Raw genomic sequence first — 26,417 nt, 5'->3', positions numbered from 1 at the left:
TACTAGAATAGTCTGGCTTTCCATCAAGGACTCCTTTCTCACTTGTTAGTTCATACATTTGCTCCCACCTCAATTGTTGCTGTTCAGTCATTTTCAGTTGCATTGAGCCCCCATTTGGGTTTGTTTGTTTTAGCAGAGATACTGGAGTGGTTTGCCATTTCCTTCCCCAGCCCATGATACAGATGAGGAAACTGAAGCAAACAGGGTTAAGTGACTTGCCCAGGGTCACACTGCTAGGAAGTATCTGAGGCCACATATGAAGGAAGATGAGTCTCCTTGACTACACACTGGCCTTCTATCAACTTTGACATTTAGCTGCAACTGGCTTCTTAAACTTGCAACACTACAACCTGCTATAATGGAAATCACTCAATGGTAGCACAAATCAGATGTGTTAAGAGACAAGGCCCATGTTAAATATGGTCTAATAATAACTGGTATTTATAAAATGCCTTGTCTTCACAAAACATACATTATATCATCTGAGCCTCACAACTCTGTAAATGCAATCAACATTTTTATTCTCATTTCACAGATGAGGAAATTTGACCATGGTCACATACCTTGCAAGTATGTCAGAGGTAGGATTTAAACATAGGCCTTCCCATTGCAAAAACCTGATCATGAAAAATGCTAACTACCTCCAGAGAGGGAACTGATGAACTCTGGGTGCAGAATGAAGAATCTTTTTTCACTTTATTATTTTTCTTCTTTTTGCAACATAGCTAATATGAAAATATCTTTTCTATATCTTCTCATGTATCATGGATATCATATTACTTGCTGTAATGGGTGAAGGAGGAGCAAGAGGGGAGGAAAAGAATTTGGAACTCAAAATTTAAAAATGAATGTTAAACCTAGGTCTTCATGACACTAACTCCAATATTCCAACCACTACACCATTGAACCTCTCATAATGAATGACAGACAAGGTGGGCAGCTAGGTAGGCAAGGAATTCACCAATGAGAGAAAAGGGTGAGGAGGCCCTAAGTTTTGAGGAAAGCTCCAGGATGAAAATACTGTTGAGTCATGGTAGCAAAGACTCAGTAGGACACCTGAGAAGGAAGTGAAATATGGATAGCCAGGACTGGTCCCCAGAATGGAGGCCCCAGAAGTAACTCACCATGGGAGAAAGAGGCTGGCATGGTGGAGTGATATTCCAGGATGAGAAGACTCCAGGCACTGAAGGAAGTTCATGGATGAAAGAGAGATGAGTCATGGTAGTGGAGTCTGTAGGGTCAGAAATACAACTAGTAGGGGAAAAGCAATCAGATATAATGGAGAAAGCCCTGACTTTGAAGTCAGAGAACCTGAGTTCAAATCCTGCCTGTTACCTACTACCTGTATGACTTTTGTCAAAGTATTTCACTTCTCTGCACCTCAGTTTCCTCATCTATAAAATAAGGAGGTTGGATCAGGTGGCCTCTCTTCCAGTTTTAAATCTATGATTCTATAAAAAAACTGCAACAAATAAATTTAAAATGTAATGAATGGTTTAATGGGGCATAGTGAAATATACAGGGTGTCCCAAAAATCATAATGCATTTTTTAACCTGTTCAAACTGAAAATAGCACTAACATTTTTTCAGGATTCCCCATTTTAAAAGATCTCACCTGATAAATCAGATGGCTTTTAACAATTCAGTTCAATAAATACTGCCTGAGCACCAGCTATATGCAAACACTGAACTAGGTTCTAAGAAAAACTTCATGGAACATATACATTAAATATGGTAAATAGGTAAATAGGACATATGCAAATAACAGTAGTACAAAATATACAATACGTTCATAAGAAAGGGATAGAGGGTTAAGTGAAGTCTGAAAAGGAGGAAGATCCACCTTTAATTCATGGAGCCCACTTCAAAATTAATTTCTCCCATAAACCTTTCCCAGGCTTCCCATGAACAAAAATGATCTTCCATTTAATCTGAACTCCTTTAGCACTTTCATACATAGCATGTACCATATTATCTTACATTTTCTTACATATTGCCTTAAAGTTGGAACTATTTCCTCCATTTTTATAACACTGTAAGGTTTGAAAAATTTCCCCATATACAACAACTAAGTAGGTTGGTATTGCAAGTAGCATTGTCTCATATTACAAATAAATATATTGTGTCTCAAACATGATTTGCCAAAAGTCATACTACAACATAAGTGTCATGGCCAGGATATAAACTCAGGTCACTCATGACTCCAAGAAAAGTGCTCCTTCCACTATCCTATGAACATTATAAATTAATGTCTGGAATTGTCTGGAAAAGGTGGAATATCTAGAATCAAAGAAATTTGAGGGATTTGGCTCCAAGTAGGAAAAAGTGGATTGTTAAAAGACTTCCAGGATATGGGTAGGTAGATCTTTTAATGAAGGATATATGGAAGGATATGATCAAGAACCATAAAGATTAGGAGACATAAATGTGTTGTGATCTGTAGTGATAGAGAAAGTACAAACACCAAGTTAATAAATACAGCATGGAAATATATGAATTTAAGAAGAAAGGAATACTGGCCATTCCATCTTCCATGAAAATCTTAAAATATAAGGGCTAACACTTCTTAATGCAGATCCCTACCTACCTCCAAATAAAAAAGCTACCCCAAGTTGAGACATTCTGTAGATTAATATCTTCTCAAAACTACAGTTCAGAGGTTCCCTACTGATTATTTACTCTCATGAGCCATCCAGAGGACATATAAAAACAAACAAAAGAAAGAAATCCATTTCTTTGAAATAAAACAAAGAAATTTAATCAACAGTAAAGTAAATTAGAAGAATGACTTAATGATAAGTAAAAGGAGAAAACAGTTGAAAAGTTATGAAAAACAAAGGTAAGTGGAACAAATTGGCAGGTAAATTAAATTAAAGTGTATTGGTGGGTAAGACAATTGAGTGAAATAGGTTTGTGTGACTAGATACTGGAGTGAAGTGGATCTGTGGCTTTAAGACTAAGAAAGGGAAACTGGTGTGGATTTCAGGCTATTCAGCAGTGATAATCATCTGTAAAGGTCTTAATGACCTAGGTTTGAGGAGTAAATACTCACTGGTAGTTCAATAAAATAAGACTAAAATTTCAGTCAATATGGAGAATATAGTGAATTTTGCACTGACTTGCACTGAGTGTTAAGGTTTTCATTTTTGTCCTAGCAACTATTCTATTTCAAATGTAGGCTGTTCTCCTACCAGAGGAATAGAAAAATGGAGACAGGGAATTTCTCATCATAGTCCTCATTACTGGGGCCACCAAAATGTTCCTTAAAAAAATACGCACAAAAAACCCCAAAAACTGAAATTGGGGTATTGGGAATAGATTGATGGGAGTGAAACAAGAAATTGAAAAGTTGAAGAATGTCACACAAAGGACAAAGGGAAAGAAAAGAAGAAATGTATACTTGGACCTAAACAAAAAATTCGAAGTTCTTTTTTGAAGTTGAGGAAGTTGAATAGCCTGGGGGAAACTGGTATTTGTCTTTCAAGGAAGATATAATAGAGCCCCCAAGCTATCCGGTAGGAGAAGATCTAATAAGAATAGACAAAGTAGAGGTTATCAGTTTGATCATTCTTCAGGAATGCCCAGGCAACTATTCTTTAACCTCAAAACAATAGAGAACTCTATTCTTTCTATGGGACACATTTGTGAGACTTAAAAAATGAATGAATACTTCCGAGTTGTTGGGAGTCGTATGATACTTAACAGAGAAAAAAGAAAAACCCTGAAAAATATAGCGAATTTTATGAAATCTTGGGCAAGATACTAAAGACCATAAGGATATATCAGGGGTGGGGAACCTGTGGCTTTGAGGCTACATGTGGCCCTCTAAGTCCTCATTTGCAGCCCTTTGACTGAATCCAAATTTCACAGAACAAATCCCTAAAGGATTTGTTCTGTAAAACTTGGATTCATTCAAAAGGTTGAAGTCAGAAAGCCACACATAGCCTCAAGGCTGCAGGTTCTCTACCCCTGGCATAGATTATGTGTTCTTTACTGGTATCAGCAAGACATACAAAGGAGAAAACATGATTTGGGAAGTGAATATCTGGCTAAGGAGGTGCTTCATGAGAATGGCATTTGGATTTCTGAAGCATAACTTCAAAGAGAGAAAGGAAAGACCCTTGGCACAACCCAAGTGTCATTCAGATGTAATCAAAATAACTTTAAACCAAACATAATAGTGAAAGGAGAAAGCTACCCACAGATAGCAATCAAACCAGATTAATAAAGATAGTAGCTACAATGAAGGAAGAATAGAAACTAAAATGTTGAGGTCAAAGGAGACAAAAACCAAGAAAGGAAGGAATAGTAAATCTCAAAAGTTTATATAACCTGAGGATCAAAGCTAATCTGCATAAGATTTCTCATTGGTGGAGACTGATTACTCAACTGCCACACTTGAAGAAAGCTTGAGAGAACAGAGATCCTAGTCTTCTGCTTCCAGAAAAAAGATAAGTTCTCTTCAGGGAAAGGGCCCCAAATGGAAGAGGCCAAGGCATAGAGAGCCAGCACTTTGATCATGTCCCCAATCCCCAGTTTACTGCACTAGATACAGTAACTTCAAGGAATTTCCTCTTGGGTAAGATAGAACTCTTTCTTTTGGTTGAGCTGATTTATGACTGACATATTCTCATCTGTATACCTGCTATGATCTCTGTTTGCTATCAGCATGGATAAATGGGCTTATTTCCTATTTGCTACAAGTGGTGTTTGTGGAACTGGCACATTTGGTGAGAAGGGAGCCAAGCTTTGTATACGAAGCTTGGGTCACTCTTCCCTGGTAAGGTATAGAAATCCGGAGCTCAGTTTCAGTCAATCAGTCAGTCATTAAACTTTTTACTAAGCATCTACTATGTGCCAGACCTTGTGCTAAACTCCAAGGACACAAAAAGAGGCAAAAGACAACCTTTGTTCTCAGGGGATTCACAGTTTAACGTGAGGGGGATTGGAAGAAAACAAATTTGTGCAAACAAGCTATATACAGGATGAATAGGAAATCGTTAAGGAAGGAAGGTACTATAATTAACAGGAGTTGGGAAAAACTTCTTGTAGAAGATAAAATTTTAGTTAGTGCTTAAAGGAAGCCAGGAGGTAGAGATAAGGAGGCAGAGAAGGCTTGGAGATGTGGAAGAAAGTGACTGGAGCTGAGAGATGAAATGTCTTGTTTGAGGAGCAACAAAGAGGCCAGTGTCACTGAATCAGAGTACATGGTGGGGATGGGGAGTAAGGTAAGGGATACTGGATAGATAGGAAAGGATTAGGTTAGGAAGGCTTCTACATGCCAAACAGAGGATTTTGTATTTGATCCTGAAGGCAATTGTAGGAAGCCAAAGGAGTTTAAGGAGTACAGGGATGACATTGTCACTTGGGAAAATCACTTTGTTGACTGAATGGAAGATGGATTGGAATGGGGAGAGATTTGAGTCAGACAGGTCCACTAGCAGGTTACTGCAGAAGGTATGAGATGGGGAAGGCCTGCCACTCCAGGGCAGGGTCAAAGGAGAAAAGGGGGTATATTAGAGAGATATTTCCAAGGTGAAAACAACAGGCCCTGGCAACAGACTGGATATGAGAGGTATGAAATAGTGAGGAGTCCAAGATGACACTTAGATTACAAGCCTAAGGAACTGTGAAGATGGTGCTACCCTCTATAGTAAGAGGAAACTTAGAAGGGGGGGAGAATTTAGGGGGAAAGATAATGAGTCTGTTTCTGACATGTCATGTTTAAGACATAGATTTGACTTACAGCTTGAGAGATCTGAAAGGTGGTTGGAGAGGTAAGATTGAAGATCAGCAGAGAGTCTGGGACAGGGTAATTGATCTAAGAATCATCAGAATAGAGATAGTAATCACAATCTCTTGCTTCCCCTCCTAGGAGCAAAATCTTCCTTGGAGAAGGGTGGGCAGAGGTCAGTTAACAAACATTTATTAAGTGCCTACTATATGCCAGGCATGGAGTTGAGCATAGGAAATATAAAAATAGGTAAAGATAATTGTTGTCCTCAAGGAGACAGTCTCTCTCTCTCTCTCTCTCTCTCTCTAGATAGATAGATAGATAGATAGATAGATAGATAGATAGATAGATATATAGATATAGATATACAGATATATATTTATTCCACCCTGTAACTTACATGAGCAGCAACACACACCACCCCTCTGTGTATATGTAAATGGACAAAGTATGAGATAAAAGCAGAAGGAATTAGAGGGACTAATTCAAAGATGAGAATGTAACTTCCTAAATATCACTGATACTTAGAGGGATGAAAACCATAAGAGATATGGCTGATACTAGGAGAACTGAAATCCATGATTATGGATAGGTATAACTTATAGTAGTTATGAGTGACTTCAGTTATCCAGATATCTGCTGGAACTCTGTTTTTCTGCCAAAAGCATGGTAGCTAATAACTTACTTACTTGCTTCAGTGTTAATTTCATCCTTCAAAAGGTAGGTGAACAAAATCGGGGAAAATTCTATACTGGATCTGATTATTGGAGGAAGTGATTATTGGGGTGGAAATTATGGGAACAATGCAGGGGCATTATTGCTCCCTCCTAGAATTTATGATAGAGGAAAAGAAAGACAAACATAGTTACATGTATTTTTTAGAATTTGAGAAAGAAAATCTCAGTGGCCTCAGAGAAAGACTAGGTAGGATAATGGAGGTGATACTCCAGAAAAGTAAGTAACTAGTAAAAGGTGTGTTTGATAAATTCAGGTCACAAACCCAGAAAAAACTACAACTGATGGTGAAGAAAAGATTGGCAGATGTGGTTGCTAAGCTTCAGTCATTAATATTTAAAAGATCAAAAACAAGAAAGACACCACAGGACTGGAAAAGGGCAAGTGACCTGATTTTCAGAAAAGGGAAGAGAACTGCCTTTAAACAATGGACCAGGGAGTTTGACTGGCTACATTAAAAGAGACAGAGCTTCTGGAAAGAAGGATATGATAGTACTTCTGTAGTTTGAATGTATTCTGTATTTTTTTGTATTCAGACAACATCTGGAAACTGTCCAATTCCAGTTTAGGAAGAACAATGTTAAACTTGTAGAAATCAACCTATATGGTGAAAAGCTTTGAAACCATGTCATATAGGTTAGATTGAAAGAACTTCAGCAGTTTAGACTGAATAAGAGAAGACTCATGGGGAACATGATTACTTTATTCAAGTAGTTGAAGGATTATCACGTGGAAGAGAGATTTAATTTGCTCTGGCCACAGAAGGCAGAACCAGGAGTGATGGGTAGAAGATGAGAAGGGGAAGATTAAGCCTGATGTAAGGAAATATTTTCTAAAAGTTACAGCCTTCCAAAGGCAGAAATCACCTTCAGGAAACTTGATGACTCCTTGTCAAGCATTTCACTGGGGGGATTCTTTTTGGGTACTGATTGGACTAGATGAATCATGAGGTCCCTTTCAACTCTAAAAGTTTCTAAGTGGAAAAAGAATGGTCCTCCTTTGCACATGAGGTATATTTCCCTCTTCTGCCATCAATAAAGGACACACACATGATAAAGGAACAACTATAAAAAAAAAAAAAAACATGAGCAGAGAACCTATGTGACTAACGTGTATGTGTAAGCAGGGAAATATCATTGAGGCTGTAGGGCAGCTTATGTTCTCTAGCAGTATGCTGCTCTCTGTTGGGTTGGAGGTGTTTCTACAATGTACCCAAGGCTGTTGCAGAACATAGTTCATAGTTCTAGACTACCTACTACCAATTTTTATTTTTAGCTCTTAGGATGTGGTGTTCCTAAGGGCAGTGGTTGTTGTTCAGTCCTTTCAGTGGTGTCTAACTCTGTAACTCCACTGAGGGTTTTCTTGGCAAAGATACTGAAGTAGCTAGCCATTTCCTTCTCCAGCTCATTTTTTCACATAAGGAAACTGAGGCAAACAGGGTTAAATGACTTGCTCAGGGTCATATAGCTAGTAAGTATCTGAGGCTGGATTTGAAATCAGGAAGATGAGCCTTGGTGATTCCAGGATTGGTGCTCTATCCACTGTGCCACCTAGCTGCCCCATATTTAGTAAACATCATTTATATGCAAGGCATTGTGCTAGGCACTGTGAATATAGAGATGAAATAAAAAGCAGTGCCTACCCTCTTCTCCTATTCTTCTCCTGTCATGATCCCTTACCATCTCCAGAGACTTACCCAGTCTCTTATAGAGAAGTAGATCTCTTCAATATCTACATAAATCCTTGATCCAATCCAACTATCATCCCCTGCTATTCATAAATTTCTGTCATGTCTGACTTCATGGTAAAAATACATGAATGGTTTGCTCTTTCCTTCTCCAGTTCATTTTATAGATGGGGAAACTGAGGCAAACAGGATTAAGTGACTTGCTTACAATGAGGTGATTCAAACTCAGATTTGAATTCTACCACATTCTACCACTCTATCTCTCCAACAATTTCTAAACTAAACATTCTCTGATTAATTCATGTGTGTATGTATGCCTTGTCTTACCAACTAAACTACACCATCTTGGAAACCAAGGTCCATCTATCCTTCTCACAACATTTAGTTGGGGATTTGTTAGAGCGTTTAAAATGATCATCAAAGGAACAGATGGAAGAATATTCTATAAGTTTTCTTAGCACTTCAAACAAAATGAGCAATGATCCAGAATGTGATGTTCATTTAAGAGAGAGACACACAAATTTTAAGTTAAATGAGTAGTAAGCACAGTGGAAACAGCAAGGGATCTCATTTCAAGGTAGGAAATCCTGGAGGCAGTTCGAAACACTTGCATGTTTCAAAGCCATCAGTCAACAAGCACCAACCATGCCTGCTGGATGCTAGGAAAAAATGCAGAGAAACAACTGGTTCTTTCCCCAGAAACCCTAAATGTTAGCATCTATGAAACCAAGAGATGTGTGACCCTGACAAGGACCCAGTTTTGTCAGTAAGATGGCTGAAGACTACCATTTTACATTAACCACATAACCACAGTCACAACTTATTTGTTGATTTTTTTTTTTTTAAGCAGGCTGACAGTAGATTAACCTTATAATATTCATAAAAGAGACATTAGCACTGGCTAGAAGTTGTTCAGATAGATTTAGAAAGAGCTCCATCTGCTGGTGAGAGACCAGAAAAAGAGTAGTTTATTCCTAAATGAACGTCTCACTTTACACAGATGGGATCCTATAAAGTTTAGTAAAAGTCTAATGTTTATAAACCTAATCATATTTCATTAGCTCTAGAAGAGCTTCCTCTTGCTATCAAGCTATTTTTATAGACAAGTCTTCCTTTGTCATATTGTTACTTGTATATAAATATTTCTCTCTAATGCAATTATTTCTGTAAGTTTGGATTTTTGTATGCAGTTTCATCTCCCTTTACCTAATGATATGTTGCTGAAAAGTTACATATGGGTGATGTTATTTTGTAAATTCAAAAATATTTTCCCATAACTAGTGTTATAATTTCAGGGTCAAAATAATTTGAACTATGACTTCTTTTTAATTAATCACAAAGGCAGGCAATACGCCCAGTACTATGCTAGGCAGTAAAGATACAAATACAGAGAATGAAATAATCCCACTCTCAAAGGTGCTTATATCCTAATAGGAAAGAAAATAAGTACCTCGATAGAGAATAAATAGAAAGAAAAGAAATATTAGGTAATTAGAGAGAAATCTCACGATTGGGAGGGATCAAGAAAGGTTTTCATGTAAAAGGTGGTTCTTGTGCTGGAAAGTATTCCAAAAAATACTCAATAAAATCATGTAATAGGAGCATAATTTTCTAAGAAATAATACATTTTCTATAAATAATTATGTTGCATCAATATAGTAACATATACTTCCTCATAATATGGTTATTGCTTGGGAAGCATGAGAATGAAGAAGTCTCATTTCACTTGAAAAATATATTCAGAAGGTTTTTTGTTGAACTTGGAAGCCGAAGAAGCTGAGGGAGTGCTTTCAGTCTTCTTTTGTACTTCTTTGTTACAATCTTGTTCATTTACTATTCTTTTTCTAATATCTTTAACTCAGAGAAGAGAGTTATAATAAAAATGTAATGCTTAGACCTTGGCTTTAAAATGCAGGTACGACTTCTCTTCAAAAGTTGCCTTCTCCTTTAACTAGGCCATTTCCAGTCCTCCTCCTTAAGTTTTTGTTTGTTACTTGATAGAGATAATGAAAAGAGGGTAAAAAAACCTAGCAAGACAAGAAATTCCAAAAATATGTAAGAAAAGCAAGATCAGAGAAGCATCCTGGTCTGCCAGAAGATTAATATTTATTTTTTACTTAGTTATATTATTTATTATAATATTACTATATTTATTGATTGATATTAATACCTGAAACAATTGGGTAACCTCAGAAAGACCTGGATTGATATAGAAATACACACACACACACACACACGTAGACAATATATACATATATATGTATGTGTATGTATATGTGTGTGTGTGTGTGTAACCGTTACATGGTTCAGTGGATAGAGTACAGGACTTGGAGTCAAGAAAACCTGAGTTCAAATCCTGCCTCAGACACTAGTAGGGTGACCCTAGGCAAGTCACTTAACCACTGCCTCAGTTTTTTCATCCATAAAATGAGGCTAAAAATATTACCTACCTTCCAGAGTTTTTTGGAGGATCAAACAAGATAATAATTGTAAAGCACTTACGACAGTGCCTGGCACATTGTCAGCACTCTATAAATGCTCATTCCCTTCCCCTATGGAATCTCTTAACCTCTGCCAGCATTAGTTTCCTCTATAATGTGGATTCCACTATAAAATGTGGATTATAATAGCACCTATCTCACAGGGCTATTAAGGGGATCAAATGAGAGAACATAAATAAAGCACTTTGCAAACCTTACAGACTCTATATTAGCTATAATTATTAATGACAATTAGTGTCTCCTTGAAGGTGTCAGGATCCCCACACCAAGACTACCTTCTGTTTTTAATTTTCTCTTTTTACTATTAAGAGATACCCTGTTTTCCAGATCTAAGGCCCAGCAAGCTTGGCATAACAACAGTCCTTTGTGCTCCATCTGCGCATGCACTCAGCCACAGCAAAATCCCACATTTGTTTCACACCAGCACCAGGTGGTCTCTGCATGTGGACCAGTACCTGTAATACCCATGTCCTGGTCATGAAGTCCTGCTATGGATCAAAATTGGCTTACTGTTGGTACTACCTCTCATTGCTGGGGCTACAGCTCACTGGTATAAGTATTGAGATTTACCCACACTAAAGCAGGATCTCCTTCTAGACTCTCCCCCCCCCCCCCCACATGTGTCCAGTTTGCTTCCTCCAAAGGAAAAAAAATAGTTTTTTTGCTGTTTTCTCTTTTGTTTTGTTTTATTTTGCTTATTAGAGTTAACTGTGGTTTTGATGACCTGTGTGAGCTCTCTGGGTTTTTTAGGGTTAACAGCAGTTGCAGAACTGCTGTGGCTCTTTGGTCTTTTGTTATTAGTGTTGACATAGGAATCACAGTCCCAATCCTTCTCTAGGTAAAGGGAACAGATATAATGTTACTTGGAGAATTGCATAACCACCTTCATCAGTGGTGATCCCCTGAGCCAGTACCCCCATGGAAGCAAATTAATACTCTTGCCCTTCTATCCTCCCAATACTCATTCTCATTCACTAAACTTAAAATTAATTCAACAATGAAATGACTAATAGTATCTTATGGAATTAATGACTGATAGTATCTTAAGTATATGAATATTCATAAATTAATCCAACCTACCAAACAGCTATTGAACACTTCCTTTGTACAAGGTAAGATAGCAGGCACTACTCATTAAGTGACAAATTGAAAAAGTAATCCTTGCCTGGACTTGAACAGGGAGTAAGAAAAGGGGAGAGGATGGGAATATGAAAAGTAAACAGATTGAAAGTTGGAGGAGGAGGAGCCCAGAATGAAGAGGGTGGTGAATAAGCATTCATTTAACATCTGCCAAGTGCCAAATACTAAGCAATTTACAAATATTATCTCATTTAATATTTTCTCAGTTGCAGTCTTCCCATAGCAGAAGGCACATGCCTTGAGCCTTAAAGGAAACCAGGGATTCTAGGAGGTAGAGATGAGAAGAGTGCACATTCTAGGCATGGATAACAGACTGATTGAGATACAAATTCCTTAGCTTAAGCATTTAAAGTCCTTGATTTGAACCCACTTTTCCAGCTTCAGTCCACTTTACAATCTAGAAAAACAGACTGTTTCCTGACAATCCATTTCCCACCTACATGCCCTTGCTCAGTCTGTCATCCATGCCTAGAATCTTCACTCTTCTCATCTCTACCTCCTAGAATCCCTGGTTTCCTTTAAGGCTCAAGGCATGTGCCTTCTCCTATGGGAAGACTGCAACTGAGAAAACATTAAATGAGATAGTATTTGTAAATTGCTTAGTACTTGGCACTTAGCAGATGTTAAATGAATGCTTATTCACCACCCTCTTCATTCTGGGCTCCTCCTCCTCCAACTTTCAATCTGTTTACTTTTCATATTCCCATCCTCTCCCCTCTTCTTACCCCCTACTCAAGTCCAGACAAGGATTACTTTTTCATTTTGTCACTTAATAGGCAGTGCCTACTATATTTCCTTGTACAAAGGAGGTGTTTGGAGGAAATTGGAATGTTCTCAAAGGACTGATCAAAGGACTGATATAATCAGCCATACTTTGGAAAGATTATATGGATAGCTTTGTAGAAGATAGTTTAGAGGGCCTGGAAGTTGGAAGTTGCATTAAGGGGCTATAGAAATAGTTAAGATAAAGAACGCCCCCGAACTAGGGCGATAATCATATGAGAGTACAGGAGGTGAATGAGACTTATTGACTCATTGAATCATGTATTTGCATCTCAGTTTCTGCCTCTAGAAGAAGGAGATGAAAAGTGTCTTGTCACAAGATCACGTAAAAATAAAACATTAAATGCCTATTAGGGCAGCTGGGTGGTGGATAAAGCAGTAGGCCTGGAGTCAGGAGGATCTGAGTTCAACTAAATAGCAGTATGACCCTGGGCAAGTCACTTAACACTGTTTGCCTCAGTTTCTTAATCTGTAAAGTGAGCTGGAAAAGAAATGACAAACAACTCCAGTGTCTTTGCTGAGAGTCATGAAGAGTCAGACCAGACTGAAAACAGTGAATCACAAAACAATAATAACAATACGTATCAAGCATTATTCAAGGCACTGGAGATTCAAAGACAAAAATAAAACAATTCCTGTACTGATCGAGGTTACATTCTAATAAGGATAAGAACATAGAGTACTGACAAATAAATTACAAGATAGTTTTGGACAGAAAAACACTAGGAGCTGAGTTTTGAAAAATATTTGGGCTTTTAATAGGTAAAGAAGGAGTACATTCCAGACATGGAGAGCCACCTGTACAAAGGCACAAAAATAGGAAATGAATTCCTATTGGCAGAGGCCAGTTTGGCTGGGCCATAGGGTTTATGAAGAGAAATTACATATGATAAACCTAAGAACAGGAAGATATCAGATGATGTCTGTTATACATCATGCCAGCAAGGAGTGGCTTTCCACTCTAGAGCTAAGCAAAGAGTTATTCAGATGGCAGAACTGGAGAAAGATCCAATGAAGGAGGCCTCCAAGATTCAAAATTCTTAAGAAAATTGAAGGGATTAAAATGCCAAAAAGAGGAGTTTGAATTTACTCTTTATCAAAAGACTTTCATTCAATTTGTCTTTGTACTTACTACCCATAAGACCTTGGACAAACCATTTAATTTCCCTAGGCTTCAATTCCTCATCTGTGAAAAGAAGGAATTTCATTAAGTGATCTCTTGGAGCTCCTTTAACTAAATCTTATGATCCTAAATGGTCTTTTCTTTCTTGATACACATTTTTAAGGAGTCAAAAAAAAGAATACAAAACAACCTATAGTTGGTGAGTGACCGAAGAAAAACATAACGTATTAATATAACAGGAAACTAAAATAACATTAAAGTGTTACATATAAAGGAATAAAAAAATACGAAGCAATACAAAATAAATAAGTAAAACCAGAACAATAAACACAGATATAAAATGAAAACAATAAAAAGGTACAGCAATGTGCAAACAAAAAGAATGCTAACTAATAAGTTGTCTTAGGTATAGTGTACTCAAAAAATGTTAAGTGGAAATAGTCTTAAGTATGTGTTTATTCAATTTTGTTGCCTAGAGCCAAGCACTTCAGACTTTTTTTTTAAGAAACATACTTTCAAGAACTATTCCCTGTTAATATTGCTTTCCAATCTGCAACTCTGCTAGTCTTCCACAACCCAAAGTCAACTTCTAACAACAAGAATCAAATAGATTTCTTCCCACTGCTGACGGACAAAAATTCCATCTTAGAACTCAGACCTGAAAAGAGGAAGGACACACAGGAAAGAAGTGATAAAAAAGACTATTCCCCTCAGCTTTTTGGAGTTTCTGAATAGTTAGCAGTTTCTTTCTGGAATAATCTGAATTAGGCCCCTTTCTGCAGCACAGTTTCTGTTTTTCTTTATTTTTAAGTTTTAATTTTTATTGAGACTTTTCAGTTTTATATCACAATTTCCAAACAGACACCTTCCCTGACCACCTTCCGCAACCCAGCAAGCCATCCGCTGTAACCGAGGACAAAAAAGAAACAAGAAACCAAGAGTCAATTTGTCAAAATGAACCAAGACATCAACTCATTCTGACAGTTTATACAACACAAAATGGGCGGGAACATCTTCCTTCCATTTCCTCTATGTAGCATTTGACACTGTTGACCAACTGTCTTTCTAAATAATGCCTCCTCCCAGGGTTTTCATAACACTGGTGCCTCCTGATTCTGCTTTTACAGAGCTGACCATTTCTCTCTCTTTTGTTAGCTCTTCATCCATGTCATGTCCCTTAAATGTAGGTGTTCCATCCTGGACCCTCTTTTCCTTTCTCTTTACTCTCCCTATCAGCTCATAGCATCATAGAATCACAGATTTTTAAACTGTAAGGAACATTAGAGGTCATGGAATCCAAACTTTATTCTATAAGGAAACTAAGGTGGAGGGAGATTAGGTATCTTATAGGATCACACAGCTAGTAAATGTATGGCATTGGGATCGAGGTCTTCCTGACTCTAAGCCTGCTACATTATATATTACAATCTTACTGTCTCTCAAAGAACCAATGATCTATGTCTAAAATAGAATCCATTATCTTTCTCAAAAAAGTTATCCCTTTTGCAAATGTCCCTATTTCTGAGGCAACATCAACTTTCCAGTCTCAAGTCTCTCCCCAACCCAATCAGTTCTCCATATGGTCTGCAGCCACCAAGGTGGTATCCTAAATTTCAGGGCTGATTCAAATTGCAGGGGTCACTAAGCACCTCTATAATGAAAAATTAATTCCTCGGATTAGCATTTTAAGCTCTTTACCATCTGACTCCACCCTGCCTTTCCAGCCTTCTTCCATGTTTCTGATATTCCTCACACATGCCATTCCACCTCTGCCTTCCTTGACTTTACCCTGGTTGTCCCCCTCATGCCTGGTGGGCACTTCCTCCTCACTTCACTCCTGGGAATTCTTGGCTTCCTATAAGACTCAGCTTAAATACGACCTGCATGAAACCTTTCTGGGTCACCCAACACTAGTACCTTCCCTTCTTCCCTCCCTTCAAATGACTTTGGCTTTGTTTTGTATGTGTTTTGTATACATACTTACCTACAAGCCTGTATGTATGTATGGTGTCTCCCCTTTTCAAAGGGGAAGCCCCTTAAAATCAGAAGATTCTCTGCCTGGCACATAGTAGGGGCTTAATAATACTTATTGATTGATTAATTAACATGTGAGTTCTTTGTGTGAAGGACCACAGCTGTGCACTTAGCACAATGACTGGCATAAACATTTAATAAATGCAGTTGCCTGCTTGTGCCATACTCAGCATTCCTCCATCTCTGCCAAAAACAGGAGATAAAAGCTTTCCTTTCCAAACCAAACTCCTTTTATCTCACTCTTTCTTCCATTCTGACCAGGCTTTTTTTCTGGAGCAGGTTTCTCTTTTATCTTTTAATTGTTAGACTGAAGCAATTCTTTCTGAGGTACTTTTATTTTATTTTTTTTAATTCTGAAACTACATGAGCCAGTCAAGGTCAGCTAATTTCAATTAAACCTTCCTAACCAAAAAGCCACACAGATGATTTAGCGACGTTTAAAAGGCCAGGTTCATTGAGTTAAAACTTGTTTAAACTTGTTCTTAAAAAAAAGTTATTCCAACACCACTAAACACTAGATGTAATCAGTTGCCTTTTGCACTAGAGTGCTCCAATTGCTAAAAATGGAAGCAAGTCCAAAGCAGTGTGATATTTCTAAAGTAGTAACCTGAAAATGGGCGATTGGGAGATGGAGATAGAGACAAGCAGCAGAAAAAATCAAGAACCTTCCTCAGTTTGGGGAGGGGGGGATTTATTATCTGATGGGAACATGGCTGAAAGTACACTGTGACTCTATTGTGAGTTTTTCAAGTTTAACCAGACTTCTCAGAGTGCTGGGAAGTGGAATATTTTAAACAACCAGTTTCCATAGAAACAGGTGCTCCACAACCAATCCATATGCAGATGAACTGATGACATATTTATTGACATTCACTTGTGCACATTGTTAAATCTCTTCCTTCCCCCCACTTTTAGAGATTGAATTGAGGGCTTACAAAGACTTCTGTAAAAGCAGACTCCGAGGTCAAATCGCAAAGCCTCTGATCATACATACCAACAAAGAACTGAGGAGGGAGAACGAGTGTTTGCTGTGAAATCCCGGAAAAGAGCACCAAACAGCATGAAGTCTGAACAAAGAGAAAGTCTCCCTGGGAGAGCCTTCTATTCTACTCTGTGTGGTTTATTTAACCTTCGGCCTCTGTGCAAGTGCCATATTAAAAGACACTTGGTGGTTATAAATGGTATGATGATGACATACATTTAGATAAGACTTGAAAATCTGCAAAGCAGTTTGCGGGCACTGTCATTTCAGCCTCAGAACAACTCTGGGAGACATGTGCATTTGGTACCATTATTATACCCATTTTGCAAGTGAGGCTCTGATAGACTGACTTGTCCATGATCTCACAGCTAATAAGAAAAAAAAAATGGAACCTGAATTTATGTCTTCGTGACTTTAAATCCCATACATAATCATCTTTGTTGTTCAGTCGTGTCTGACTCTGCATGACCCCATTTGGGATTTTCTTGTAGTGGTTTACCATTTCCTTCTCCAGCTTATTTTACAGAAGAGGAAACTGAGACAGAGTTAAATGACTTACCTAGGGTGACACATCTAGTAAGTATCTGAAGCCACATTTGAACTCAGGTCTTTCTGCCTCCAGGCCCAGCACTATACCCACTGAACCACCTAGCTGCCCTGTACATAATCTATTTACCATTCCATATTGTCTCTCTAAAGCTTGTTCTAAAGAATGAATTTAGTTGAATGCACTATCTGCTCATATCGCCTTCATCCACTGTGATTTGGGAGGCAGCTTGAAAATGAATGTGGAAAGCTGAATTTGGAATAATGGGATTTTGAAGTTCAAATCCACAGCTAAGTCCCTTAACCTTTCTTGGCCTCAGTTTCCTCATCTGTCAATTGAAGGCTTAGGACAGATGACTTTCAAGCTCCCTTTGAGGACTAGATCTATGATCTCATGAGCCCAAGAGATCCTAATCATTGAAATGAGCGTTTATGCCATGCTCCAGGGCAGAGATACCCTATTAGAAGAAGCCAGAAGAGGGCGGCAAAGTGTCAGCTGAACCAGGGCAATAACAACCCACAGGGGCAAGGTGATTGACTGCAGATGAATGGGGTGGGGGGGCGTTGAGATCAGGAGAGGGGCATTGTGTAGTCCAGGCATCTGTGTCCTATCAGGAAGTGTAACCCTGTAAGGGTGCGGGTAACCATATGCCAAATTCCAGGGAGGATCAGGCAGGAATGTTGAAGAGACTACCAGACTAGGAATCAATTTTAGGGAAAGTAGCTGAGGATCAAGGATGCCAGACCCAAAGGATGGAGAGGGGAAGGAGGAAAGATGAAAGGACAGAGTTCAAGAATACTGATTCAAAATCAAGAGATCCAGGGCCATAGCTAACCAACACTCTGTACCTATGACATGTGTCAACCCCACCAGCTCCTTGACACACAGGGTCACAGGGAACTACCATGTCTGTTCAGTAGCTTAAAGACTCAAGGTAGGCTCTACCTATTTGGTCCAGACTTGAAATATTCAAGTCATTTCATTGTCTGCTTTGGAGTTAAGAGTTTCTTCTTTACACACTGATTTTCACACAAGAAACACTTTAAAATGGATAGGATTAGGTACTCTTAAGAGATTAGCTCCATGCAATCAGCAGCCAATGAGACTGTGGGATGGTTAAAGAAGCAAAGGCAACTTAATATCCTGGGAATTGTTCAGAACTGGAAGCAGGTGCCAGACAGAAAGGTCTAAAGTGTCAGTCAAATTTAATTTTAACCTGTCTGGTGTGTCTGCTGAGGTCCCTCAGAAGTAAACTGAACTCTCAGGCGGTCCCAAAACACACTTTAAAGTAATCTGCATCATATACATTATTTCTGAATGAGTATGTTTCGTAAATCACCCTAGACTGAAGCTTTACTGGGACACTCATTATAAAAAGAAAATTCATTTCCTAAAGGAACTACCCAGTTCTGGGAACATTACCTAAGACATAATTAAACCCAACCTAATCTTCTTCAGAGACCAATTCCAAAGAGAGAAGAAGCTGTAAGAGCAAGGTAAAATAATTCAATTACCTTATAAATCTTTTAGCCTTAAACCTTTTCTCCTTAGCCTTTTAGGGGGGGACATGGCATTGTGGCTATAAAATCAGAGTAGACTCTGGGTTCAAATCCTGAACCCTATACTTTGAGCAAGTAAAAGAATCACAGACCTAGAGCTAAATAACCTCAAAGGTTATGTAATTCATCTCATTAACTTTTATAAGAAAAGTAAGGACAAAAAACTTGGCCAAGGTCATACAAGTAGAAAGCCTCAATTATTTCACTTACATACTGGGAAAAATAATATAAGTAACACCTGCAGAATAAAGCTGTTGTACGGATTAGATGAAATGTATGTAAAATGTATTGTAAATCTTTGAGTGCAATGTAAATATTAGTTATTAATAGGCAAATTGAATGATGAAGGCTGAAGATGTAGGGTACTTCAAAAGTTTGGTGGGAAGAAATAAGAAAACTGCCGTATTTAGCAGATCTAGACAAATAGAACTTTATTCAATAACTTCTGTAACCTTGTATGGATGATCAGGGAAAGAAAATATTAAAAATCAAATATTCCACATTGACCTAAAAGCTTTTCAAATGTCTCAATGCAAATCCCAGACAAGATTTTTTAGGCAATCAACAAGCATTTATTACTCTATGCTAACCTCCATGCTGGGAGGGGAATGCTTCATTTTTCCTTTTTAAATTGATCTCTTCAGGTGTTTTATTGAAAAGAAAACATATAGCATTCTGCTTGCATGCAATTATATTAAATGTAAGGCTAGATACAACTATTTGATACCTTCCTTTGACATAGTACTTTCAGCTTTTTCAGTGTTTTTCCATCTATTATTTCATTTTCTTCTGCAAAACAATCTTAGAAAATATAGAAAATGTGTATTATTATCCCCATTTGACAGATGAGGAAGCTGAGACCATAGAAGTTAATTAACTCTCCTAAAGTCATAAAGCTCCTTGGGGGAAAGGGGAAAGAGAACTAGAACCTAGATCTCCTGCCTTCCATGTGTTTTCCACCAGGTTCTGGGAAAAATGCCCATTCAGAATAATACTACTTGCTATCAGATCAACGATCTTCATTTTCCCTTACTGCATGCTGCTAACAGACTATTTAATAACTCACCCTAGAATTTTTCCTGGTTTCAAGAGCCCTTCCAATTCTGAGATTCTATGACAGTAAATTTTGGTCTCGGTTTGTTTTGTTTTGTTTTTTAACCTGTGGTTCTATGACATCAAGTTTTTGAGTTGGCAATTTATAGATTCAACTAAGTGATAGAGTGCTAGCCTTGGTGTCAAAGTTCCAAGTTCACATTTTGCCTCTGACACTTTTCAATCTGTGTGGCCTTGGGCACACAAACTCTTTCAGTCTCAGTTTCCTCTTATTTAAAATGATGATAAAAATAGGACCTACCTCACAAAATTGTTGTGAGGATCAAATGATTTCATATATATAAAGTGTTCATTATATAAATGTTAGCTATCACTAATAATAATTCTTGTTCAGTTGTGTCCAACTCTTTGTGACCCCATTTGGATTTTTCTTGGCAGAGATATTGGAATAGTTTGTCATTGCCTTCTTCAGCTTAAGTGATTTGCCCAGGGTCACACAGCTATTAAGTGTCTGAGGCTAGATTTGAATTCAGCTCTTCCTGATTCCGGACCTGGTGTTCGATCCACTCTGCCACCTAGCTGCTCCTAAGCACTGTAAATCCTGCATTCTATCCATTGAACCACCTAGGTGCCATTTACTGTAACTATAGGGAGTGCAGCTTGACTGGAATCAGGAAGGGGTGGGACCCTGTTGATGAAAAGTTAGAAGGGATGGTTGGTAATTGAAGACAAAACAAACCTGAGAAAAGAGCAGGTGATAACTGAAGCAAAGCCCAGCCACTCAAAGTGTTGTAACAAGGAAATTGAATGGATACAGGTAGTAAGTGAAAAGTGGGCACCCCAGAAGATGAATGTACTGCAGCAGCAGGAGGAGAATCCAGTAGCTAATAAGAGTAGAGGGCCAGGCAGGCAAGTGTATGAAATCAGAAAGGTGTGACGGGACCCCAGGAATGAAGTCTTGGCTCAGGGGCAAAACCCCAGTTTTAGGGATCTAGGGAGCCAAAGCAGACTTATGCAAAAGAGAAAAGACTGGAACTGGGGTTTAAGGTGATATGTCTTAACACAAGAAAAAGGAATGAACAGGGATAATTCTAAGACCAAATTCAGATATTAAAGATCTATAGATAACATTATGGTGTGATTAGCAGTTAAGGATTAATTAGAAAACCAACAAATTGCATCTACATATTGATTTCTTGGGGGGAGGCAGGGAGGGATATAATGAGGGGGAACATAGGGCAGAAAGCTTGCCCTTTAAAAAAAAAAGTATCTCCTTTACCTGTTTAACATTTGCCATTTTTAATTGCTTTAACTAAAATTTTTAATTAAAGAAAAATTCCAGCCTATGATTTGGATTTCAAATAAAGTATGCATCTAAATTAAACTAAGTACTTACTGCAGCCCTGGGACTACATACCTAATTGCCAGAAAAGTACCAAACTCCCTTCCCCTGAGACCCAAAAGCCTTCAGTGCTGAAACAGCAAATTTGAGCCTCTAACTCTGATAAAGGTCACAAGTCCCCACTGAGCAGGTAACTACAGACCAATGTGCAGCAAAGAGTGGAAGTTCACTGTTAGAACTTAGGGGTGTTTGAGTAGTACTATAATTAACATAATGTGTCATAATTATGTTTTCTCATAATTAATGAGGCAATAACCGATAGTCAGCTGAGACTACAGAATCAAAATGGAGTGGAAAGTTAAAACAGAAAATTAGTAAGAAGAGGGAAGGAGGAATAAAGCAACACTTTCTGCTTAATTTTAAAGGTTGGTCAAAATTAGCTAGATATTTGTTCCTTATTCTCCCTCTGTTTTAGCAGCAGGAGGGCATTTTCTGCTGTATTACAGGAATTTGAACAACCCACCCACTCACTGCTTTCTTGCCTGCTGTTTTAACTGATACAGATGAAGAAAAATATTCAATAACATTTGGTCTTGTGGAGAGGAGACCCCACTGACATGCTGCTTTCTCTTCAGGATGCGTTAACTTTCACCCTTTTCATGTTATTTTTAATTAGTATTGGGTTTGGGGGAATTTTTTTTTTGGCCTTTTGAGAAGAATTAGAAAAGGGAGTGTGTAGGAGGGGCTCTTGGGTGTAGTGTGTTGTAACAGGTGGCCTGAAGTGCTACTGACTGGAAGATGAGCTGCAGCTGCTCTCAGCTGGCTTAATTGAGACGGAATCATGACTGGGTCCTGGGAAGAAGGAAAAGATGGATTTTGCCCAGGTGTGCTTGACAAAGCACTGGTTTGAGAATAAATAATGATAAAAATCAAAGGTCAAAAAGATGGCTTACCTTTTCTATGAATTCTCCTTCTCCCCCCTTCCCATCTTTGTCTCTTCTCTCCTTCCCCCATTCCTACCCTTCCCTCTCATAAATTACAGAAAAAATCTCCTAAAGATAATCTCATAAGGCATTCTGGACATTCACTCCATATTATTCGAGGCTACGGTGTGGTGTGTTCAGAGCCCAAACTAGGAATTTTAGCACCCAGAGGGTTAGTATCACAACAGGTAACCTCAGTTTGGTGTGTGGGAGAAGAACCTGGGGCACTTCAGTGCTTTCAGGGTGTCATCCCTGGGGAAAGGAAGCAACCCATTGGGTGGCTTGCTATTTTGATTCAGTACTCTTGATAATTATTTGCTAAGGTCAGTTGTTTCTACACACTTGTCATCCAAGAAGACTCATTACTTAGGGAGGCAGTTGTAGAGTAATAACTCCCCAGCAAAAGAGATAAATGCTTTTTTATTTCACTCTCCAAATCATTATTTATTCTCTAAATCATTTATTTGACACGCATTTTTTCTGCACCTCCCATGAACCAGACACTATGCAAAGTGCTAGGGATAGGACCAAAAAAAACCAAGCGATCCCTGTCCTCGGTGAGTTTATATTCTATTGGAGGAAACAAAATACCGCTCTTCATTTCCCCCATCAAGGAGGAGGAACTCCGAGGCTTTCCTGGGCAACAGTAAAAATAACTCCTATTTATATAACGATTTAAAGCTTGCAAAGCACATGGCATATTGAGAGAAGTGCTTTTGATGAAGACACTGAAAGAGGGTTTAAATCCAGTCCCTCAAAACAACGTGACAGAATGTTGCTGTTGTTCTGTCATGTCTGACTCTTCATCACCATGCCAGTACTGTGCATAGAGTTTTCTTTACAAGGATACTGGTGTGATTTGCCTTTTCCTTCTCAGGGGCAAACAGAGGTTAAGTGACTTGCCCAGGGTCACAGTTGTCTAAGGCTGGATTTGAACTCAGTTCCTCCTCATCTGATAGAGTGCCCAGCACTCTGTTCACTGAACCATCTAGCTGCCTAGACACAATGTTAGAGCTAGAAAAGACATTTGAGAAGATGATGTCCGATTCATTTATTTTAGACAGACTGAAGCCCCAGAAGAGAAAGTGACTTGTTCAAGGTCACAGAAGGATTGCTTATGCAAACTGAGAATAACCTCAAATGGAATCAGATAAGAGTTTAAGTCTTATTACGGGCTGTTGGAAAGGACTTTAGAGACCACAGGTTCAACTTCCTCAAAGGAGGAAAGAGAAGCTTAGAATGAGTATCAGAGTAGGGACTTCTGACTACCAGCCTCCTTTGGCCACGTTATTGAAATTTGGCCTTCTGAGGTAAAACTAAAACTTACTGTGGGCATACTTGTGGCCTCCCCAAGTGCTTCTACCTAGTCTTATGTCTCAGGATAAGCAGCTGTGAAGCCAGGAAAGGAGGTGGGGGAATGAAGGGTGTCTTGGTCTTTCCCAAGGTGAACTCTGATAACAGGCTCATAGAATTAAGAATGACTATCCCATAACCTTATCCAGTAGGAGCAGGGACCTGACTTATCCTAGCCTCACACGGAAATATGTGGAATGTAGACAGAATGTAGGTGGAATGTAGGCAGAAGACTCACTCATCTACTTTCTTCTGTCCATCATTTGGGAGCCCCAGGACCTAAATGAATGAGTTCTCTGGAATCTACTTCTCACCAGGACTGGTCCACCATCCTATAACTCTGTCCATTCCCCATCCAAGTAACCCCAAGAATTTTAGCCAGCAATGTAGCTGAGCTGTTCCCCCAGTGGAGATGCTCTTCTGCCTCCATTCTCAATAGCCTATCATCAAAATTCTTTCCTCACTTTCTTCTTTAAAGAGTAGAAGTACCTTCAGAATCCTCTACATTTCCTATGCTGGGTAAAATTTACTTCCTGGGAAAAGCCCCAGTTTCCCCACCCTAGTTCTGACTCTAGTCGCAGGTATGGACTTATTGCAAAATTAACAATTTTAAAGAAAAGAGCTTGTTATTGAGAAGAAAGAACAGCATGTATACTAATGACTCAGTAAGGAAAGTTCATCTTTGAGAAAAAAATGAAGTTATTTTAGGTCCTTTAACTTTCACTGTTCTGAACATTTTGGGATATTTAGTAAGATGCTGTAGATTTAATCCTTCATATCAATCATAAGAGAGAAGCTTTGGACTTTTTTTAGTAAATTGGACTATGATCATTTTGATACAATATCAACTATCCAAGAATTTTTTTCAATTGTTGCATCCAATTTTAATGATCTGCAGCTCTTTGTAAGGTTTCTTCTTTCCAGAGGAAGAAAATGTTAATATGCGTAATATTGGGTTTTCACATAATATTTCTTTCTAATTTAAAAAGACTGTCTATCATACATTGTCAATTTCCCTAGTCTAAATACATATTTATATAAAACTCTGGCACATTATATAAAACTCTGGCACATATACAAATGGCACATTTTAAGAATTAAAAAAAACAAAATTACTCTAGGAGCTATACTCTAGGAGTCAGTCATCAACTTGCAAATATACTAGGCGCTATAAATCCATGGGTTTTTTTGCAATTTGGAGCACATCCCCCATGGGCATACCAATATAAATGTTGATGACACAGCTATGTGCTGGCAAATGTTTGACGGATATCTTTCCCAAAAAAATGCAGGATGTTTTTTAAAATTTAATCTGCATGATTGACATTTTCTCCATCACTTTTTAAAGTCTAGACAATCAACAAAACAACAAATCAAGCCTTGATTTGTAGCCTCAGTGATTTCTGAGGTGGAAATGCTCAAAGTGAAATTTTAATGGTTGGTTCTCACAGGCCAGTTTAAGAAGGCTCCAATCTACTCCAGGCTAGCACAGTGAAATCTATTTAGTGCATAACATAGCATTAGTGAAATCATATTATTATCACTAAAATTCATCTAGCTTTAATCCTGAACTATTTTCTACCAAAAACAAAGAAAAAAGTTTTCCACTGTGGTTTATGAGGAGGGAACAGTGATACTGGGGTTGTGTCTTTCCCAAAGAGCCTCTCCACCCATCCTCTACAAATCAACCTTGGTGTTAATTGCCCAGATCATGAAAAGAAGGGAATGAGGTGGGAAGTGCACTGTCTTCTCTCCTATGGGCCCCCCATTCCAACATGGCAATGAAAGGCTTCCTTGATGAATGGTAGAAAAGGAATATTTCTTGCTCTCTAGCAATCCAATGTGAGGCTAGACCAGGGTAGCAAGGACTAGGAGTTTGGGAAGTTCTCTGGAAAGTGCTATTATGTGTACAAAAATATTCATCCCAAAGGCAGTCACTGAATTGTATATAGTTAAATTCTTTTGGTGAGCTACATAAACCACTACTTAGTGGATCAGGAGGTCTGATAGCTGTTCTTCATTCAACCCTACTCATTTCCTCCCAATAAGTTACATTTTTTAAAAAAATCTACTTTTAGATGAGGTAACATCCAAACTCTACCTGAAATAGCATAAATTTATTCATAGCTTGAGCAGGGAGGTGGAGGAAGGAGAGGGAGGTGAAATACAATTACTTACAAACTATTGAATAAACAAGTCATTGGAAAGGTTTTTTAACCTCATCTCTCCCTTAAAAATAACTATAGACCTTAAAAGTCTCCAGCAACATTTGAAAGCCAAAAATGAAAAGAAAACCCATTCAAAATGACCATGCATATCTTATATTTTTCCCAAATTAATCCTCATCTTATATAGTATTGAGTCCTGTAAAGTGCAAAATATAAATCTTATTCACAGTTAAGAAGTACTGTGCACCATTTTTTCACAGTGAAAAAGTAATAATCTTCAAGTCAAGAGCTTGATTACTAATTTCCAGTTTGACTACAGTAATAGTTGAATCTATCCTATGAGCTAGTGCCTGCCTGTGATCTCTGCCACCAGGGAGGCTAAGGCTAGCAGATCTCTTGAGCTCAGGAGTTCTGAGCTGCAGTGGATTGTTGACCAAGTTTGGCATTGATATACCCTTGGGGGTAACCAAATTACCTAAGATGGGGTGAAGCAGTCCAGATCAGAAATAACGCAGGTCAAAGTTCCAGTGCCAAGTGGTATCAGCCCCAAAAGTTGGCCCTACATTCACTTCCAAGAGAAAGACAGAGATAAAGACATATATGTATTATGTAAATATGGATATTGTATATGTGTCCATAAATATGCATGCATGTATACAAATATATTGTGAATGTATACATGCATAAGTATAG

At 38.3% G+C, this 26,417-nt stretch overlaps 2 long non-coding RNA genes across 3 annotated transcripts in view; one reads left to right on the top strand and one right to left on the bottom strand.

Annotated features, from left to right (window-relative positions):
- The window catches only part of LOC140506688 (uncharacterized), a 109,700-nt gene extending 108,469 nt beyond the window's left edge, over nt 1-1,231 (bottom strand). For both annotated transcript variants that reach the window (XR_011968035.1, XR_011968034.1), the window contains exon 1: nt 1,125-1,231. This is a non-coding gene — a long non-coding RNA (uncharacterized lncRNA). The remainder of the gene's footprint in view (nt 1-1,124) is intronic.
- A 2,955-nt stretch (nt 1,232-4,186) lies between these two features.
- LOC140506687 (uncharacterized) lies at nt 4,187-21,266 on the top strand. Its single transcript, XR_011968033.1, has 2 exons — nt 4,187-4,579; nt 16,653-21,266. It is a non-coding gene; the product is annotated as an uncharacterized lncRNA (long non-coding RNA).
- Nucleotides 21,267-26,417: the final 5,151 nt, after the last annotated feature.

This window comes from Notamacropus eugenii, chromosome 5 (genome assembly GCF_028372415.1).
Source record: "Notamacropus eugenii isolate mMacEug1 chromosome 5, mMacEug1.pri_v2, whole genome shotgun sequence".
Taxonomy (NCBI): domain Eukaryota; kingdom Metazoa; phylum Chordata; class Mammalia; order Diprotodontia; family Macropodidae; genus Notamacropus; species Notamacropus eugenii.
Note: the sequence above shows the minus strand (reverse complement) of the source record. Positions and strands in the feature narration are given on the sequence as shown.